Genomic DNA, 17,655 nt, shown 5'->3' with positions numbered 1-17,655 from the left:
TTAAATCTAGAAATAGTTTTCTAAGATCTACAGAGACACTCGCTGGAACACCTCAGCAAGCGAGAGTCCAAAAGTGGCAGGCTCAAACCCAGCACCTCAACCAATGGCTGATACCAAATGAGAGACTCCCTCCTGGGCACACAGAAGACTGGGTGACTTGGAAGGCACTGAACAGACTGCGCTCTGGCACGACGAGATGCAGAGCCAACCTTCAGAAATGGGGCTACAAAGTAGAATCCTCGACATGCGAGTGTAGAGAAGAGCAAACCACTGACCACCTGCTGCAATGCAACCTGAGCCCTGACACATGCACAATGGAGGACCTTCTTGCAGCAACACCGGAAGCACTCCAAGTGGCCAGATACTGGTCAAAGGACATTTAACCAGCTACCAAACTCACAAGTTATGTATTTTTCTGTTGTTTGCTTTGTTCTGTTAGAAATGTAATATAATGGACTGGTTGCTCTGACACGACAAATAAAATAAGTTGGTCAATCAAGTTCTTCTTGCCTTTTTACAGCCACAGGAGGACTTAGAAAAGGAGAGGAGCCAGTTGTTGACATGGGCAATGGTGGCAGAAGAACAGGTGGCTGAACTGCAGGACTATGTGAATAAGATTCTGGGGAGGTGAGGCTGATGTTTAGCTTGTCTAATAGATCTCTGATCTATTCATATTTTTAGACATTGAGATAATGCTGTCATATATTTAAAGAGCTCTATGTGCATTTTAAAAAAAGTTATGATACTTAGAGTACTTTTATCACATGAGGATGGCAATGTGGAATTTCTGCAAGATAATACTGTCTCTGGCAGTACTTATCACACAATGTCATGCCTGACTTCCTGCTGCTTTGTATTTTGGTTCACTTTAGATGTTTTCATACTCCGGGAGGCTTTCTGTATGGTTTGGAGCAAACACGCTGTCTGAAAATTTCAACCAACTTTTTAAATGCTGTGAATGTTGATCCTTCCTGGAGGATTGTAATGGTGATACTGGGGGACACCGGCTCGGACCCCTGGCCACTGATCTGTGGGGTCCTGCAAGGTTCGATTCTTTCCCTCATGCTCTTCAACATCTACATGAAACCGATAGGCAAGGTCATCCGGAGTTTTGGAGTTGGGTGCCATCCCTATACAGATGACACACAACTCTATTACTAATTTCCACTTAAATCCAAGGAAACTCCCAGGATCCTGGACTGGTGCCTGGCAGCTGTGATGAACTGGATGAGGGCCAACAAACTGAGGCTTAATCCAGACAAGACAGAGGTCCCCCTGGTCAGTCATGAGGCCGATCGGGGTCTAGGGTGGCAACCTGTGCCAGACGAGGTTACACTCCCCCTGAGGACACACGTCTGCAGTCTGGGGGTCCTCCTGGATTCAGACCTGATGCTTGAGGCTCAGGTATCGGCCGTAACTGGATGGGCATGTAAAGCTTGTGCGCCATCTGTGATGGTGCCTCAAAAAGCCTGACTTGGCCACGGTGGTCCATATCTTAGCTACATCTAGAATGGGCTACTGCAATGCACTCCACATGGGGCTACCTTTGAAGATGACCTTGAGACTGCAGTTAGTGCAAAGGTGGGTAGCTAGATTACTAACTGGGTCTGGTTATAGGGAGCATACCACACCTTTATTAAAGCAGCTCCACTGGTTGCTGACAAGTTTCTGGTCCCAATTCAAAGTGCAGGTTATTACCTACAAAGCCCTGTAGGCTTGGGACCAACCTATCTTTGAAACTGTATCACCTTCAGTGAGCCATCGCGAGTGCTAAGGTCTGCTGGGAAGGCCCTCCTCTTGGTCCCACCTCCGTTTCAAGCGCGGTTGGTAGGGATGAGAGAGGGTCTTCTTGGTGGTGACCTCCCAGCTTTGGCATGCCCTCCCTAGAGAGATCAGGCTAGCTCCCTCTCTCCAAATTTTCCAGACACATCTGAAATCATGGCTTTTTAAACAAGCTTTTGACCAGGATTTACACCCTAATTATTAAACTCAAGGACCTAGTGATTGTTTCACGTTAGCACTTTATGGGACTGATATTGTATATAGCCCACTTATATCAGCAGCCTTTGCTGTGTTTTATTGAATTTTTTAAATCAGTAAGGGTTTTATACGTTGTTTTATGTAAACTGTGATGTAAATTTACCTTGTTATGGATATATATGTTCATGCACCTTGCTTGATTCTGTGTGTTGTTGCACTATTGAGTGAGCTGCCCTGAGTCCCTTCGGGGAGATGGTGGTGGGATACAAATAAAGTTTTATTTATTAATCATCATCATCATTATCATCATCAACCAGTGAGCCTCCCTGATTGACCAGCCCAAGTCTCCTAGAACAACACTTGATCCACCATGTCCTCCTGGCTCTCAAGTAACATCTGGAAGGCTACATAATTTGCTCCTCTGAAGTAGACGTATTTGATTCTTGCCACCTGAGCGCCAAAGATATGTGAGCCTAAGGAAGGTTTAGTGCCACAACACTGGGCTGGCAGTACATTTGTTTTGCTTCTTCTGTAGGTACAAGGAAGAGATCTTGCAGCTCAGGAAACTTCTAGGAACAGATGGCCTCCGGGCATCTAGCGGCAGGGCTTACAATGCCCCAAGGCTTCAAAACCCAAGAGGAATGTCAACAATGAAACATAATCTCTATGACACCATGAACTATGATGAAAGTGTAGCATCCTCAAAAGGATGGGCATCTTGGTCCAAACAGCAAATTGGACATTTAGTACATTTCTGTCCCTCCAGGATTCCAGGAAGCAGAGTTCATTCAGAGCAGTGCAAAAAGATATTTCTCACAAACCAGTGAGATAGGCTAGAACAGTCATGGGCAAATTTTGGCCCTCCAGGTGTTCTGGACTTCAACACCCACAATTCCTAACAGCTGGTAGGCTGTTAGGAATCATGGGAATTGAAGTCCAAAACATCTGCCCATGCCTGGGCCAGACTATGAAAAGTTAAGTGAAAAGTTAAGCTGGCTGCTTTGTGCTACACTGAAGTTTGCTTTTTTCTTCTTAAAATGTAAAAGCTGTAATACTTGGAATGGTCACTTGAAGGGAACAAGACAGTATTTAGTTAGTAAGGAGATTCTGATGCAGAGTTTTTGGAATATTTCATAAGTTCATGACAGACTTCTTAGGCATGCTTCATTTTGTGACACTGTAATTCAATTTCTCCAGCAAACCAGAGGTTAAATTAACCCCTTATAAGAGATACACATACATAAATTGTAAATAATGCAATGGATGGGGACACAACATATCTTGTGAAAATCTTTCATTTATATTTTTTAAAAAATTGTTTATTGTTTATTTCACATAGACTCAGAAGTTTCTCATTAAATTCATGCGACACACTTGCAGCTAGCAGCTGACACACTAATGTCCGGAAAGCTTTGTTCTAATGGGAAAAATCCAGTTCAAATGTTTTCTTTGGAAGGAAGGTGGCGGGAGGAGTTCACATCTCCACCTCCCACTATGGTGTCCAAAGGGTCAACAATAGCCTCTTTGCAATCATAACTTTCTAAGCTGGCCAGTTCTTAGACTAGGCTTCCGTCTGATTTGTCCTGCTGAATTTTCCACATCATCTTGATATCATAAGCCCAGGTTTGGTTCACTCCTTCTCCAGCTGTTGTGGTTGGGATCCAGTTGGGGAGAGGGAAGCGGCTTGCAACAACGCGAGCATCCTCTGGAAGTTTCAGAAGCAACTTCCTTTCCAGAAGCAGCCACTGGAAAAGGAAGGGCAGGCACTGCGGAATTAAGAGTGTGTGTACCTCTCACCTCAGAAGCTCAATGACTGAATACCAAAATCCGAGCCTTTATATTTCTGATTTCCATGTTACAGATGGATAACTCTAGATTCCACATCTTTAACTGGGCTAGAAAACTCACACCCAAATAAATGGATCCGAGAAGAAATCAAGCTGGAATTCCTTCTCGAAATCAACATGACCAAACTGTTGTACTTCAGACATCTCATGAATCAATTACAGGTAGCTAGGTGGCATGAAAGTAGCTGCCAGTCAGAGTCTATATACTCTGAGCAGAGATGTTGGGTGAGTCGCCTTCAGGCTGAGAACAGCGGTATATATGTAAGGTAAATAAATAAAATAAATAAATTCAAGATTGGGGATTTTTACGTATTTCCAAATCTACTAAATAGTGAATATGGATGAACGAATACTGAATATTGATATATGCTTTCTCTCACACCTGTCTCTACAAAAAGATTCTACTTACCATGCTGGGAACCAGAAACACTGTGACATTCTTGCAGTCTGAGAGACTCACCTTTAAAAATGGGATGAGGGAAGAGACAAATAGCATAACTGGTTAGCCTGGTCAAGTTCAATCCTTATCCACTTCGATTCCTGCCTTATATTCAAGACAACAGTTTCTAGAATCGTGTCAGCTTTGAGATGTGCAAATATATTATAGCAGGAAGATTCATGGATTACATTCAATGTCCATATATGCATGCAAAATAATATTAGAGGCTCGGGGATTTAAATCTACAGCCATGCACTGCCTGAGATCCCTGAAGATTATACTTTGTTCATCTGAGGAAGTCAATTGCAGCAGACCTTCAAAGCTCAGGCAAGACTCTTAAAGGTCCCACAAATGTCTCCTGTTTCAAGGCCAAGAAAGGTTTATGTGAGACCTTTAAGGGTCTTACCTGTCTTGTTGCCATACACAGAATTCCCCTTCACAAGAACTTCTATCTCACCTTCCAAAGATCTTCTTGAAGAAAAGAGATCTTTCTGTAGCAGCCGACCTTCCAGACACGATAGCCGGACCATCGCAAAAGCCATGGATTGAGTTCCTAGCTGGCCTGAAGCCTTGCTTGTAGGCCTCCAATACCTGGAGGCAATACAACCATCAAGTCTCAGGAAATTACTTTGCATAGTACAGTTCCAAGATTCCCTGGCTACTGCCCACACCAACTGTGAATCCAGAAGCTATAACTAAAAAGACAACTTTTCTAGCTGGCTGATTCTTTGTACCAAGTAGGATAAACAGGAAAAGAGTTTTGAGCAGGTGCAAATTCAAAGAACAGCAAACATCGAACTAACTAACCATAAAATAAGCAGAAGCTTGCTTATTTATCTATCTTTAGTATTTCTATGTTTCTATCCTAGCATATAAGCATATAAGCTCTATTGTTGGGCATACAGAAAACACTCCTGTTTGGACACAGCCTCTGTTCTTTCTTGAGCAGTCTAGTTAGCAAGGGACTTATTTATAAAGTGATTCAAAAGGTTATTTTTTCAGTCACAGCATTTCAGTTATCTATCTTGTGGGAGGCAATTTCGAGGATTTCAGGAAATGGTGGGATGACTTTCACTAATGGAAAAACTTGTGTAAGCAGATGGGTATTTTATTGAGACCCAAGCCTCTTCTCTGGAGCCAATTCTCTATATCGTATTTTCCTTCTCACAATGTCTCTTTGCACATCTCGCTTAGGCAGCATGCTGTGCTTACAATTTTGCCGTCTCCGGATCCCAAATTAACCATCTTTCCTGAGCGTCCTTTCAGCAGTGACATGACATTCTCTACTTTCTTGATACTTGCTGGAACATAAGGCACCTGGATGAGAGAAAAAAGCAAGCTCTGTTGGGAAGGCCATAGTACTGCTAGTTATGGCTAAGACACTGGAAACAAAGGAGTGTCACCACAAACTATTATTTATAGTGATGGGAATAGGCTTTGATGTCTACGTATCTATCCTAATATAAGAAGAGTAAAAATCACTGTGATAAATAATAAATCTAAGACAAACTTTGTGTTTAAGGTGCTGTGATGAGATACAACCATTTCCATTGCGGTAGTCCCTTATAAGGAATACTGACACATAAATTGTCATAATTAAATGTTTGGGGATGCAACATATTTCATGAAAATATTTCATTATATACTTAGAAATAAATTATTTTGGGCTAAACTTATTGCTAAGTTTTAGCTTTGGTGTTATATCTTAATGGTATGTTGTATCTTAACCTGAATGTTTTATATTATTGCCTTCTTACATATATTTATTTGTAATAACAGAAACTTGTCTTTGTAGGTGCGTTACGAAAAGCAGGTTATGTATGCTGTATCTATACCCATATTTACTTGAGCTGAATGCCCCATCAAATCTAATGCACACCTCAGTTTTCAAAACTCCTCACTTGCAGCTTTAAAGGCACTTTGCAGAATCCTGCCATAAGAATCCCTGCCCAGATGACGTAAGCAGTCAAGCCGGTGCCAGCAGCAATCTGGAAGAGGCCCCAGCCATCCACGGTTTTGCCTTGCAATTCGGCTGCTGCTTCTCCTGCATCTTTGGGATCCATGTCTGCAATACCAAAGGGATGTGTAAATGGGGGCGGGGTGTGTGTGACAAAATGATAAGAATAGAATAATAGAAGAGACCACATGGGCCATCTAGTCTAACCATTCTTCCATGCAGAAAAACACAATCAAAACACCCCAACAGATGGCCATCCAGCCTGTTTAAAAGTTCCAAGGAAGGAGCTTCCACCACACTGAGGCAGAGAGTTCCACTGCTGAACCACTCTTCTTACAGTCAGGGAGTTCTTTCTAATGTTCAGGTGGAATCTCCTTTCCAGTCATTTGAACCCATTGGTCTGGGGGCCCTTCCACACAGCTCTATAACCCAGAATATCAAGGCAGAAAATCCCACAATATCTGCTCTGTATTGGGTTATCTGACTCCACATTCAGATAATGTGGGATTTTCTGCCTTGATATTCTGGAATATAGGGCTGTGTGGAAGGGCCCTGGGTCCCAGTTTCCAGGGCCTGCTCCCTTTTCATTATGGCACCCTTTCACACATTTATGCACGGTTCTCATGTCTCCTGTCAACCTTCTCTTCCACACCCTACACAGACCAAGTTCTTTACGACGATCCTCCTCATAGGGATTCGTGGTCTCCAGACCTTTGATCCTTTTAGTCACCCTTTTCTTCTGGACAAACTGAAAACCTCCGTCATCCAAGCCTGCGAAGAAACTATTGGATATCAAACCAAGAAACATCAAGACTGGTTTGACGAAAATGACATCGAGATCCAACAGCTAATTGACAAGAAAAGGAAAGCCTTCCAAACATGGCAGAGAAACATCAACTGTGCTGCTAAGAAAAAGATCTACGCCAGCACAAAAGCTGAGGTCCAAAGAAGGACAAGAGAACTCAAGAACATCTGGTGGTCAAAGAAGGCTGAAGAAATCCAACACCTGGCAGATACCCATGATGTTCAGGGATTTTTCAAAGCCACAAAGGTCATCTATGGACCAAGAAACCATGGCATACAGCCTCTACGCTCATCAGATGGAACCAAACTCCTGAAGGACCAAATATCAATTGCACTATGTTGGAAAGAACACTACCAAAGTCTCCTGAACCGCAGCTCCAATGTGGCCGAAGAGGTCCTCTCACAAATCCCGCAACAACAAACCAGGGATGAGCTTGCAGCACTGCCTAGTTTGGAAGAAGTCAGCAACGCCATCAGCCAACAAAAGAATAACAAAGCCAGCGGACTGGATGGGATCCCTGCTGAAATCTTTAAAGAGGGAGGACCTGCACTGACACAACAACTCCACCAGCTCATAGAAAAAGTGTGGGTGACCGAGAAAATCCCAGCAGATTTCAAGGATGCCACCATCATCACCCTCTTCAAAAAAGGGGAAAGAACAGACTGTGGAAACTATCGAGGTATCTCCCTTCTAACCTCCACCGGGAAAATCCTCACAAGAATCCTTGCAAACCGCCTTCTGCCCCTCTCAGAAGACACCCTCCCAGAATCCCAGAACGGCTTCCGCCCCTCCAGAGAAACCGTGGACATGATCTTCACTGCACGACAGCTCTAAGAAAAATGCAGAGAACAAAATCAACCTCTGTACATGGCATTCATCGACCTTGCAAAGGCATTCGACACAGTGAATCGCAGCGCTCTCTGGACCATCCTCCAAAAAAATCAGGTGCCCTAACAAATTTGTGAACATCCTGCGGCTCCTCCATGATGACATGATGGCAACAGTTTTGGACAGCAGTGGCTCCCAAAGTGACCCATTTAAGGTGGAATCCGGTGTCAAACAGGGATGTGTTATTGCCCCAACTCTATTCTCCATCTTCATTGCTATGATACTTCACCTTGTTGATGGGAAGCTTCCCACCAGAGTAGAAATCATCTATCGGACAGATGGCAAGCTATTCAACCTCAGCAGACTGAAAGCCAAAACCAAAGTTACAACAACATCTGTTATAGAACTCCAGTATGCTGATGACAATGTCGTCTGTGCGCATTCAGAAGAAGATCTACAAGCCACTCTAAACACCTTTGCAGAAGCATACGAGAAGCTTGGCCTGTCATTGAACATTGAAAAAACCAAGGTGCTGTTCCAGCAGTCGCCAGCCATCCCCTCCCCAATGCCAGAGATACAGCTTAATGGTGTAACATTAGAAAATGTTGATCATTTCCGCTACCTTGGCAGCCACCTCTCCACCAAAGTCAACATCGACACCGAAATACAACACCGCCTGAGCTCTGCAAGCGCAGCATTTTTCCGAATGAAGCAGAGAGTGTTTGAGGACCGGGACATCCGTAGGGATACCAAGGTGCTTGTCTATAAAGCTATTGTACTCCCAACCTTGCTATATGCCTGCGAAACTGTCTACAGACGTCACATGCAACTCCTGGAACAATTCCATCAGTGCTGCCTCCGGAAAATCCTGCAAATCTCCTGGGAAGACAGGCAGACAAACGTCAGTGTGCTGGAAGAAGCAAAGACCACCAGCATTGAAGCGATGGTCCTCCGCCACCAACTCCGCTGGACCGGCCACATTGTCCGGATGCCCGACCACTGTCTCCCAAAGCAGCTGCTTTACTCCGAACTCAAGAACGGAAAACGGAATGTTGGAGGACAGGAAAAGAGATTTAAAGACGGGCTCAAAGCCAACCTTAAAAACTCTGGCATAGACACTGAGAACTGGGAAGCCCTGGCCCACGACCGCTCCAGCTGGAGGTCAGCTGTGACCAGCAGTGCTGCAGAATTTGAGGAGGCACGAATGGAGGGCAATAGGGAGAAGCGTGCCAAGAGGAAGGCACGTCAAGCTAACCCCGACCGGGACCGCCTCCCACCTGGAAACCAATGCCCTCACTGCGGAAGAATATGCAGAGCAAGAATAGGGCTCCACAGACCCACAAGAATGTTGGAAGACAATTATCCTCGGAAAACAAGGGATCGCCTAAGTAAGTAAGTAAGTACTTCTGGACATCTTCCAGTTTAAATTATTATTATTATTATTATTATTATTATTATTATTATTATCCCCATTGAATTGTGGTGCCCAGAATTGGACATATTATTATTCCAGGTAAAGAGGTCTGACTTCTTTACCCTCAGATTCCCTTGTCAGATTCCCTTGTCCAGATTCCCTCAATCTGGACACTAGACTCCATTGGATTTATTTATTTACTTACAATATTTCTATCCCACCTTTTTCAACCCAATGGCAACTTAAGGCGGCTTACAAGTTGGCAGCAATTTGATACCACAACAATCCACAATATACAATTAAAACATTATAAAATCCATACAAAAACTATTAAAACATATAATAACCAATGTCTTCCTGTTAATCCCATTTTCCAGTAGCATCGTCTAAGCCGTTCCATGTTTCAATCTTACATCATTCTGTGTTTGTCTATTGCACTGCATTTCCAAAAGCTTGTTCAAAGAAGGTCAGAAGGGAGAGAGCTGATCTAATATCCTTAGGGAGGAAGTTCCACAGCCAAGGGGCCACCATTGAGAAGGCCCTGCCTCTCATCCCACCAGACACATCTGCGAAAAAGGCGGGATCGAGAGCAGACGATCTTAGATTCCTAAATGATTCATAGGAAGCAATACGTTCAGACAGGTAAGCTGGGGCAGAACCGTTTCGGTCCTTATAGGCTAAAGCTGAATTGTGCCTGGCAGCAAACTGGCAGCCAGTCGAGTTGACGTAACAGCAGAGTTGTGTGCTCCCTGAGCGCTGCTCCAGTTAACAACCTGGCTGCTGCCTGCTGGACCATTTGAAACCCAAAATGGATGTGAAGTCGAACACGCCCCCCCCCCCCCCAAATAAGGGATGGTAACTTATAGTTCTGTAAAAGGCAAGGGTACCAGACTGACCATTAGGGGTTAAGTCTTGGTCAGTGAGGCTTTCGGGGAGCAGATTGGTCCCTGGGCTCCAGCCCTTGGAAAGACTTACAGTTTTCCAAGAGCCAAGGACAAGTCTCAACCTCAACGCTGCAGGACTCCGAATGGAGGGGACGTGGTTTTAAAAAGGGAATTTTCATATATTTCCCCTATGCCCATATGTCATGATTTACTGCCATATTGGCCTATTTCTGCAGTAGGCCTTTGTTCACAGAAAATGCTGATTGTTTGAGAAATCAGTGCTCCAAAGAAGAAGTTACTATTCAAGGGTAACAACATATCCGGACAAAACCAGCTAGCTGTTTACTAGATAGAACCCCCAAGTTTCCCAGTCGCTCTGAAGCCATGTTTGCAACAGATAAGATGTTTGCAACAGATAAGATACAGTCATGGTCAGAGAACAATGGACTATAGTTATGTTATAGCTGTGCCATTGTTAGGATCCCACGTGTGCTATAATGTCAATCAAAATCATAAACAACTAATGAACAACTGCATAGCTAGCTTAGACCAATGAAATGATTTGTCTTTGGGAACCAATGAGATGATTGATTTCTATGTACCAATCAAACTGTTTTAATGAAAGTCATAAATAATCAATGCAACCAACTTTAGGTTGGACAAACCCCTTTATTGCATTTCTATATGCATGTTTGTCACTATTGCTTCAGCTGCGCAATAAATAGCATTTTGCAGTTTTAAAGATTCAACTTTCGTGGTGTCCTTCCTCGCCCTCCTTGGGAAGGGGCAATCTGCTCTTGGATTTTGGATTTGTGGATTATCTTTTTGGTTTTTGCCCCTACATTTTCTGGAGGTTCCACTGAGATATTGCATATTTGAGGGCGTTCTTTTTGGAAGGCACTAGCCGAGAGAGGCATTTGGGGCCTCCGGCTCAAGTGCTTATCTCTTGGCGGCAAGAGAAGGGAAGGAGTCATCTGCGTGTGAGCTTGGGCCCAGCCGCCGGATTCTCTGTCTTTTGGCTTGTCGCCCAAGAGTGGGCCGAGCCCGGTTGAATTACTGCAAAAGCTTCAGGGAAGGGTAAGTATGAGATGAATTGAATTTGTTGAATCTATGAGATGAATTGAATTGTTGATATTGTTGAGACCACACTCGTATAGTTAGCGGGAAGTTTCTATTAGCTGCAGTAAAAAAACGTCCTTTGGACTGGAGTGTGGGGGAGAGTGAAATCGGATGCTCTGACTTCACTTACCAAAGAAACAAACTTTTAGTACTGGTTTGAGAAAAGCCAGCCGAAATCCTATAGGAACGTGGGGTGAATGGCCACTTGTGTGTGTGTTTCCATGTGCGCAAGGCTGTCTTGTCTTCACACCACCTGTCTAAATGTCTTGTTTCCACACTTATGTGGGGGGGGGGGGGGATTTAAGATTGATGTGATGTCGAGTTAAAAAAAATGACTATGCTGCCTATGCTGATGTTTTTTACTAATGTTGATGTGTTAAACTTTTATGTTGAAATGTATTGCAAATGCTGAGATTTCAAATGTACTAACGATATTCAAACCTTGCAAATGTTATTGATGAATTGCATCCATCTGTATCGATTTCAACGTTATTGCAAACTGTTAAATTGTGTTGAGGTGCTGATTTGGTTGCAAAGGTCCTGTGTTGAATCTGAATGTGCCTTCTGAGGCTGGAGAGGGCTTCGCCTCAGTGATTCTGAAAAGGGAATTAATGAAAAAAGCTGTTTTGATGTTGTGTTGTGTGATTTGAATTTTTTTGCAAAAAGCTTTGGATTTTAGTTACCTGTTTGAAAAGGAGAGAAAGTATTTGTGTTTCTTTGAGTCAAAGGTGACAGGAGCAAAGAGAATTTATAAAAGGCATGATTCTTGTATTTTTAGCCCTCTGTAGCTTCCACAAGCTCCAAAGTGGCTTCTGTCGCACAGTAGCACTGTCTTCCTTTTACCATCAAAACCCCAAGGAAGTCACTTACAGATGCAGTCAGTCAGTATGGGACTTTGGACTAGAGCTGTGTGGGAGAGTGAACAGATGCCTCTGAAGAATCAATTCCCGATTTGAGAAAAAGATTTGAGAAAATTATGTGATACTCCCTGGGAATTGTCAATTGTGTGAAATTCCCTGGAAACTAGGTTCTGTGAGACCTTGTGTCGTTGGAGGTATTTGTGATGTGCACATGTGATCTTGAGTGAGTGGCAGCAAAGATTATCTATGTGTTGTAACACTGGGTTGAGATTTGTGCAAGCACCGCTGTGTGAAAGAATGAGTACTTGATTTAGTTTTCCAAGAGTGCTGAATGAAAAGATTTTAAAGAGAAACTGAGAGTTGTCTTGTGTAGATGGATTATTGTTGTTTCAAATGAGGAGTCATTGTTCAAGTGCTTGGAAGAAGATAGGAATGTGGAATACAATGATGTGTGAAAAGAGAGCTTTGTGTCCTGAACTTTGGCATGGACAAATATATAAAAAGTAAGACTGCCTGAAAAGTTGGCAGGTGATTTGGCTATTTTGACCTTGTATGTGTGCCAAAATGACACGAGACTGAGTTTGAAATTCTGTATATTCCATTGATGAAATGAAGGCTGGGAGCGAGAGACACCCAGACATGTTGAGTTGAAAAATAAATATAGAATGTTAATTGTGGAAAATGAATTTATGTTCGAAATGGTCTTTTTGATATTTAGCAACACACCCCTAATGCTGCAATTTGAAAAGCTGTGTTCTTAAAATGTAAGAAGGATGTGTATTATGACAAAATGGGTGATCTTTAAAAGTTTGATGTTTTCAATAATTGTTTTGAATTTTTATGTTTATGCGGAAGCTGACCTTGGGAAGCTTGTTTGTGTGTGTGTGTGTGTGTGTGTGTGTGTGAACGAGGTTTCTCTCTCTGTGTGTAAATGTGTAAAAGTCCTAACCACTAACCACTAACCAGCCTATCCTTTGCAGATTGAATGTGTGTGAATTTGGAGAATGAATATTATGCTATGTGACATTTTCTGAAATGATTAAAATCCTGATTTGTTCTGTGTCTATGGGGAAAAAATGAGTCTTGCATTATGAATTTGTATCTTTTGAAAACATGAAAAATTGCCCACATGGGCTGTATAAATAACTGTGAGAAAAAAGAAGAAGAAGCAAAAACCTGATGTCAAGGGTTTTTGTGTCAAGGGTTGTAACTGGCCAAAAGAGTTTTTCAAGCACTGAAAGAGGCCAAGGCACATCAAAATGAAAATTTGAAGACTGATAAAAACTCATTGTTTGTGTTAAAAAGGTTTAAAGGCAGGCTGTTTAAGAACTGTTAGAAACTGATGTTTTACAATGCCCTGAATGTACGGTATGTTATAGAGATAAGAACTTAGATTGGTACCAGCCAGGATGAGATCAAATGAAATGGATTGACTGTGTTTTAAGAGTGCATTTTTAAAACTGAAGTTCTAGCTTTATTTTTGCTCAAGAAAATGGAAATAATTCTTATGTTTAAAGCAACTGTATGTCATGAGAGGGTAAAGTCATGTGCCGGAGTTTTAAAATGTTTTTTTTTAAGAACTGTTTTAAAATGAATGCTATGTGGAGGGCTCCTGCTTTACAGAGCCAGAAGAGAGATAACTGGAAAAGAACATTCTCTGGCAGAAGAGAGAACAATGGTTATGAATGGTACATTTTAAAAGTATTTAATACCGTTTTGGATTTTTTGTGTTGAAATTTATGAATGCTTACCAGAGCTCCTTGTAGCTTTCTGGTTCAAAGGGGAAAATGCTTCATTTTGCCCTTCCCTTTCTCTATGAACTGCTGTTGGACATTAACTCCTTGCAAGTTGAGACATTTTAAGGCTTGTGCCGAAAGGGGAAAGTTACATCTGTGAGTGGACAAAGTTTAAAGTTTGGGTTGTTATAAGTTTTTCAGGCTGAATGGCCATGTTTTCATGTTCCAGAAGCATTCTTTCCTGATGTTTTGCCTGCATCTATGGCAGGTATCCTCAAGGTGCCCCGGTGGCACAGTGGGTTTAACCCCTGTGCCGGCAGGACTGAGCTCCCTCTGTCAACTCCAGCTCCCCATTGCGGGGACATGAGGGAGGCCTCCCACAGGGATGATAAAAACATCAAATCGTCCAGGCGTCCCCTGGGCAACGACCTTGCAGACAGCCAATTCTCTCACACCAGAAGCGACTTGCAGTTTCTCAAGTCGTTCCTGACAAAAGTTTTATTTTGTTTCCCAGCAACCTTTTCTTGGAAAGAGGCACAGGATTTGTGTCTAAAATTGCTTTGTGCCAGAAAGTTTTTGGTTAGAAAATCTGATTTTGTCCCAGAACAACAGCTTAATAGAGGTTGTGGAATTTATAAATGCATGTTCTTTTGAAGGAGAATCCAACCCCTCCTTCCCTATCCTGTGTTGTCATTGGAGGATGTCCTTTTCTTCAGATGGCTATGAAATGACTATAGTACTTTTATGTTAGAAATAACAGAACTCTTTACATTGTTTTTGTTTGATATTTAGTTCAAAAGAAACCTTATAATTGATTTTGACAGCAGAATTGATTTTTTATGTGGATACAATAACCTTGGACATGAGTTATAGCTCTTAGCCCAAAGTGACTAACTTCACAGCTTTTCTTCAAACATAGGGCAAAGTACTTCTACAAATTTTGCTACTTTGGCCCAAATTCCTCTATAAAAGTTATTGGAAGAGGTAATTCTGGAACGGGACATTAGAACAGGTAGATAGGGCAGCTTGCCCAGAGGTTTTTGCCAGATTTAAGAGACAATGCTTAGCAAAAGGCCCTAGAGATTTTTGCCAAATTTGAGAGACATTCATAGAATCATAGAATCAAAGAGTTGGAAGAGACCTCATGGGCCATCCAGTCCAACCCTCTGCCAAGAAGCAGGAATATTGCATTCAAATCACCCCTGACAAATGGCCATCCAGCCTCTGCTTAAAAGCTTCCAAAGAAGGAGCCTCCACCACACTCCAGGGCAGAGAGTTCCACTCCTGAACGGCTCTCACAGTCAGGAAGTTCTTCCTCATGTTCAGATGGAATCTCCTCTCTTGTAGTTTGAAGCCATTGTTCAGCGTCCTAGTCTCCAAGAAGCATTGCCAGTAAACAGGTCAAGAGACATTTTTACAGTTTACTGTTTTGATTAAGTTTGAAAAAGCAGGTCGCAGATGGAATGGGCAACCGAGAGTGCCAGTATACATTGCTAAAGGATTGTTTACAGCAGATGGATGGAGGAATTATGAGATAAATCGTGGAGAGGAACCGTGAGATGAATCGTGGGGAAAACCGTGGAGAATTGTTTAAAAAGGATGGAGATTGGTCGAGAGGACTTCGGAGTGGGAGATCGTAGAGGCCCGCCAATGGATGTAGAAGCGAAGGATGTTGATGGAGCTGACGACAGAACTGGCCAAAAAGACTTCAACAAATGGGTAATCAGTATCCCCCTCCCCCTTTCTTCTCACTATCTTTCTGCTTATCTCTTTTAGCTCCTGAGCTCCTGTATGGGACCCCATTCCTAAAATTGGATGAGACCCTGTTCCTAAATTGGATATCCGAAAGGCACCACTGCCAGCCCGGAAAGCCAAGCCTACCCAAACCACCACCAACTGGGTAGAGCGAGACCTAAAAGGCACCACTGCCAGCTGGAAAGCCTAATGGGAGTCCAAAACACAGGAGCCAAGCCCACACAAACCAGGAGTGCAAAACGCAGGGGCCAAACCACCACCAACTGGGTAGGATGAGCAAAAGACTTGTGAGATATGAAGATTTTATGTTACAGACTTTCCTGGATACAGACTTTCTTTACACAGAGACTGACTTTAGAGCTAGAGACTTTGCTAGATACAGAGACTTTTTGGACTTAGATACTTTCTTCATTTTACTCGGAATTTAATAGACTCATTTCTTCAATCAAGAAGGGGAGCACACCCCCAGTTTGACTCAGATTGCTTTTGTATACCAGAGACTGAAAGGACATGAAAGTTGGATACATATGTGTGAAGCCACGTTTGGGCCTGATGAGGACTGGATTTGATACATATGTGCATGGCCACATTTGGGCCTCTGGCAGCAAAAACTGGACTCGATCAAAATTTTACTGAAGACTATATCTTTTCTCAAATTGAATGATTTCTGTTGCTGAATTGTTAAAGTGGTTATTGTTACCGTTTAGTTTTGATTGCTAGCTTGATAAGCTTTTATTTGTTTGTGCTATTTCAGCCAAGTGTTTAGAATTATGTTTTGGAAAGAGCCAGAGATGATGTCATTTACAGCCTGATGCCACACCCCATTACAGCAGGATGGGAGAAGGACACACTCCACCAGTTGGTAAATGCCATTGCAGAAAAATTACAAGCACGGGACTGTTGGGTATGTTACTTACAATCAGCCCGCTTTCCAAACACCACACAACAGACAACTGATCATACAGATGACCCCAGTTAAGTCATTTTGAAGAAGGGGAGGTTTTCACCCCCCTTGCCCCTTTGTACACCTTTGTGCACCACTTAGCTCAGCCCAAACATCACTTACCAAGACATCTTACTATGACCATGCCCAATGTACAAGTGGGACAATACCCTAGATGTGACATTACTGTATTCCTGTCAGATATACAGGACACAGACATATATGACATATATAACCAACCAACTTTGACATGTGCAGACAATTCCGCATTGCATTGCAACATGCATACAAAGACGCTGGCAAGATTGACCAGGACACTATTGTATTTGCAGAAGTTGGGCAGGAAGGGAAGATACTGCCCCAGTCTGGAATAGCACATGTACAACTGAAATCCCTGATTCCTGTGAGATTGAGATTCTTTGATATACAACAGCCACTTGGGGCATGAGACAAAACAAGATGGATGGGCCAGAGTTTAAGGAGCATACAGTGACACAACACTGACAATACAACATACTTGACAGAATCACAAAGAATTGGTGTAATCTTGTTTCCATAGATTGGGATAACACTAACTGGCGCATTTCAGCGCAACTAGAGAAACTGGCAAACTAAAATTGTATGAGACCCTGTTCCTAAATTGGATATCCGAAAGGCACCACTGCCAGCCCGGAAAGCCAAGCCTACTATTGGCTCTCTCTCAATCTTGTCCACAGGGAACAGACACTATCTTCATAACTGTAAATAATGGGGAAATCCCATTTGGAATCCCTCCAAATAAGACACCCAAATGCAACACAGATTGGCAATAGACCACCTGTTCAGAGAAGGAGGTCTATGCAGTTTGTTGCAAAATGAGAATGTTTCCAAGACACACCAAACAGTCAACACAATCAGTTTCACATACACTGAAGACTCAGATTGGCAGGGGTGGCTCACATCATGGGTGCTTGACTTGCAATGGTTAAAAGATTTAGTTATGTCTGAAATTGCAATTATCATGATGCTGTTGATATTATTGTGTTGCTTCACTTTGATAACATGTGCTTGTAGAGTTACGCTGCCCTCAGCCTTGGCCCCTAAAAAGA

General features: G+C 42.7%; 2 pseudogenes; one reads left to right on the top strand and one right to left on the bottom strand.

The window, feature by feature from the left end:
- LOC137095632 (coiled-coil domain-containing protein 78-like) overlaps nt 1-2,641 on the top strand; it is a 56,998-nt pseudogene extending 54,357 nt beyond the window's left edge.
- An 895-nt stretch (nt 2,642-3,536) lies between these two features.
- LOC137095108 (adenine nucleotide translocase lysine N-methyltransferase-like) lies at nt 3,537-6,329 on the bottom strand (annotated as a pseudogene).
- Between the last annotated feature and the right edge of the window lie 11,326 nt (nt 6,330-17,655).

Source organism: Anolis sagrei, chromosome Y (genome assembly GCF_037176765.1).
Source record: "Anolis sagrei isolate rAnoSag1 chromosome Y, rAnoSag1.mat, whole genome shotgun sequence".
Taxonomy (NCBI): Eukaryota; Metazoa; Chordata; class Lepidosauria; order Squamata; family Dactyloidae; genus Anolis; species Anolis sagrei.
This window is presented reverse-complemented; position numbering and strand designations above follow the sequence as displayed.